The sequence below is a fragment of the Mizuhopecten yessoensis genome, unplaced genomic scaffold (assembly GCF_002113885.1).
Source record: "Mizuhopecten yessoensis strain PY_sf001 unplaced genomic scaffold, ASM211388v2 scaffold6171, whole genome shotgun sequence".
NCBI lineage: Eukaryota > Metazoa > Mollusca > Bivalvia > Pectinida > Pectinidae > Mizuhopecten > Mizuhopecten yessoensis.
Genome location: NW_018406416.1, coordinates 15,669 through 20,309, shown reverse-complemented (window position 1 = coordinate 20,309; position 4,641 = coordinate 15,669).

Below are 4,641 nucleotides of genomic sequence, written 5' to 3'. Positions count from 1 at the left end.
TTCAAAAGCATACTTAAGTTAGCATATGATATTAAATTTGTGTATAATATGCACGTTCGTGGTTTCCCCTTGCCTGTAAAATTATGTATTCTGCCTAATATGTGTGTTTGTTATTTTTTCTCACCATTCTGAAATCATATGCACCTCATCTATGACAACTGCTCCAACCCTATCTTGGTAGAGTTGAGATCTGAGTACTTTTTACTGTTCAGGAGAGATTCAGGGTGAGCATATATAAGGTGATAATCTCCATTCTTTATTTCCTGTATAGACACCGACTTTGGAAGATTTACATTGCATGTATCATCCTCATCATCATCATCATCATATGTAAACCCCTGTTGACCAGCAATATTAAGGAAATATGCATTAATACCCCTAGCCCTTCGTGAATAAACTTGATCTTCCATAATAGAATTCAGCGGAGTTACTACTAAAACAATCGCCGGGTTGTCAAATTTTAGTTTCCTCTGCATTATATACGGTATAAGCTGAAAAATCAAGCTTTTCCCATAACCAGTGGGAAGAACAGCTATGCAGTCTGTTCCATTGAAAACATTTTTAAGTGTTTCAATTTGTTTCTCTTTCAACACATGTGTAACCTGCAGCTTTTCTTAAGCATAATCTAGACATGTGTTAAAATCANTTTCTCCATCAGAATTTTTGACACATGTACAGTTGCCTCTCTACCACTGACCTTAAAATCACTTGGTAAGTATACGTGGAGCATATATAAGGTGATAATCTCCATTCTTTATTTCCTGTATAGACACCGACTTTGGAAGATTTACATTGCATACATCATCCTCATCATCATCATCATCATCATATGTAAACCCCTGTTGACCAGCAATATTAAGGAAATATGCATTAATACCCCTAGCCCTTCGTGAATAAACTTGATCTTCCATAATAGAATTCAGCGGAGTTACTACTAAAACAATCGCCGGGTTGTCGAATTTCAGTTTCCTCTGCATTATATACGGTATAAGCTGAAAAATCAAGCTTTTCCCATAACCAGTGGGAAAAACAGCTATGCAGTCTGTTCCATTGAAAACATTTTTAAGTGTTTCAATTTGTTTCTCTTTCAACACATGTGTAACCTACAGCTTTTCTTAAGCATAATCTAGACACATGTTAAAATCCGCCATATTTGTTGACATTAGAGACGCGGAAGTATGAGTGAGTTGGTCTTCCGGCGAAGGAAATGTAGCGATTTTGTACGTATCAATCCGCCGGCATACATTCGAGGTATGATTCCGCGCCTAGCCGGAGTTGGCCGAGAAGTTGCGATTGCTGGGATCAGATGTCTTAAAATCTTCAAACGGCTTCTTCTCAATAACCAAAAGGCCCTGGGTACTGAAATTAGGCCTGTAGCATGCTTGGATGAAGGACTACCATGTTTGTTCAAATGAATGACCTTGATCCACTTTCAACCTGATGTCCTTGTTCGACATTCAAGGTCACAGGCGTCATATGTTTAAGTCTTTTAATAGGTTCTTATGAATCAAACACTGACATTCTGCCTGAAGCTGTATTTTAGTCCACTTTTAAGATTACAAGTGTGAGATTAATACCAGGTGAGCGATGCAGGCCCATTGGGCCTCTTGTTCCTATATGCAGTAACCACCCCTTTACTTCCGTTTGGTTATTACTGTAGAACAGTGCCAGGCCACTCCATCGACTGGATAAGAGCGATAGTTTAACAGTCTGAAGTTCAGGGTTCAAATCTCGGTCTAGCCCCAGTTTTTTTCCCACACAGAACACGGTTGTATATTTTGTTAATTTTGTCTTTATTATCTCTCATAAATGTCCCACAAGGTATGGTTTTCGTTTGGGAAATGATCCAGGTCATGTTGGCAAAAACAGTTTCCAATACTATAAGTTAGTTGTTGGCAGTGGTACACTCCTGGGATCCTTAAATGTCAGTGATCGACTCTGAAGTTCACGGGAGTAATATAAGTAAACATCTTCTAACTAGACATTGTACAAGTGTAGATTAACTATATTTATATGTAGTGACAGCATTCTTGCTATAAAATTATTTAAATATATTTGATCCACAGTCCCATTGAGCCTCTTGTTAGCCCACCCGGTCTGAACAACCAAGGTGAGCTTATACCGTGGCGTCCAGCGTCTGTCATCAACAATTTCTTTGAACGACCTCTTCTTCTTAACCACTGATTGGAATTTGACTAAATTTGACTGGAAGCATCCCTAGGTGGTGGGGATTCAAAATTGTACAAATGGTTGGGCTGACCCCCAAGGGGCCAAAAGGGGGCAATTTGGCTATATTGCTTTAAGCGACTTCTTCTCTGGACTTAAGAGATGGATATCAACCATATTTGACTGGAAGCAACTCTAGGTGGTGGGGACTGACCCCGAGGGGGCTGAGGGGCGGGGCCAAAAGGGGGCAATTTGGCTATATTGCTTTAAGCGACTTCTTCTCTGGACTTAAGAGATGGATATCAACCATATTTGACTGGAAGCATCCCTAGGTGGGCATAAAGAGACTGATGCAGTCATGATTTTATAATGGATCCCAGGGTCTGCCCCACCTTTGTAGACTTAACCCCTGGGTCAATTTTGAAACGGTTGAGATCCCCACCCCAAAACTATAAATACAAATGCTGGGCAAAAAGAGACGAATGCAGTCATGATATCAGAATAGAACCTGAAATTCCCATCCCATAACCATACATAAAATTGCTGGTCATGAAAAATTTAATATAGATATGCTACAACATTGGCCTTGGGGTCTGACACATTCCCTTGGATCTCACTTTGAGAATATTTTGCCATGATTGCTTAGATATCCAGGTGAGCGATACAGGCCATCTGGGCCTCTTGTTTATAAAGGAAAACAAACTAATCTATCTTGGAAGAAAAGAAAGAACTCATGTGTTATTTGTACTCCTATCTTACACTATTTTTTGTCTTTTTAGGTCACCTGAGACAAAGTCTCAAGTGACCTATTGCGATCGCCTTTTGTCCGTCGTCGTCCGTCGTGCGTCCGTAAACAATTTACATTTTCGACTCCTTCTCCAAAACCCCTAAACCAATTTCAATGAAATTTTGCAGAAACCTTCCATGGCCTGGGGAGGGGGTAAACTTTACTATAGTTTATGTAGTGCAATCACATTTTGGACCAACATTTGTTTAATTGCCATTGGAAGTAATTCAATTTGGGTTAGAATTATCATTATTAGATAGCAGTTTGATAGTATGCACATATCAGCCCTGACTGACCCCCCGGGGCTGATGGGTGGGGCCAAAAAGGGTCAAATTGACTGAAATTTCAAAAATCTTCTTCTCAAGACACAGATATGGTAGAATCAAATACTCTTCATAGATGGAAGGGTCTTAAGGTGCTTTACCAAAATTGTGAATTTCATGACCCTGGGGTCTCACGTGTACCCCTTGGGAGGGGGTAAACTTTACTATAGTTTATATAGGACAATCACATTTTGGACCAACATTTGTTTAATTGCCTTTGGAAGTAATTCAATTTGGGTTAGAATTATCATTATTAGATAGCAGTTTGATAGTATGCACATATCAGCCCTGACTGACCCCCCGGGTCTGATGGGTGGGGCCAAAAAGGGTTGAATGACTGAAATTTCAAAAATCTTCTTCTCAAGACACAGATATGGTAGAATCAAATACTCCCATAGATGGAAGGGTCTTAAGGTGCTAAAATTGTGAATTTCATGACCCTGTGGTCTCGCGTTTCCCCCTGGGGAAGGAAGGGGGGGGGAGATTTGTTATGGTTTATAATGGCAAATGATACTTTGAATATTACATGTTGATAACTTGATTGGAATTATAACCCTAAGTTGACAGTTTGATACTTTGTAAATTTTGAGCCATCCCTACCCCAAAGGGTTGTAGGGTGGGGCCCAATGGAGTGTGTGCTAAAATAAAATTTCTTCATTTTCCTTGTTTAGAATCAGAGGTGCTAGTTTCAAGTACTTTTCAGTCTTAAATCTGCATGCTAGATATTGAATTAGGTGGTTTTATTGTTTTTTGTCACTTTGAATAATATTTCTGTTCATGTTAAAAACAAAATCAACTCTCTGTATCAATATATCAGGTGACCGTTAAGGCCCATGGGCCTCTTGTTATGAAGTCCATTGATAATGGAACAGCAAAGCTACCTAATATATTTTCATTCATCACTAGCTTCTAAGCTGTAGATGTTAAATGTGATCCTGTCATGTGGCAGAGTCTCCACATAACATTCCTATTATTTTCACTTTGCTTGAAAATTCATGTGGAAGTTCAGCTCCAGCAGAATTGCGACCTTTGTTAGACGAGTTGTGGGAACTTGCTATACACCCATTTGACAATTGAGACATAACTGATGACTCCTAATATGCTGTAGAGGAGGCAGAAATGTCATTCTTTCCTTCTTTAGCAAATTCTCGACCACGAGGGCATTATGGTATGGATGAAAAAAAAGAATGACAATTCTTGTCAGAAAAAGTACAAAGGTCATCCATATTTGCTTCCAGGAGTGTTTACAGTTTTCTGTCCACATGGTGTGTTTTGGTGAGTTAACATTGTTATAAGCCCAGCCTGGTTAAAGGATATATACTCGGCTTATAATGACACACAGTGTAACACACATGCGAAAAACAA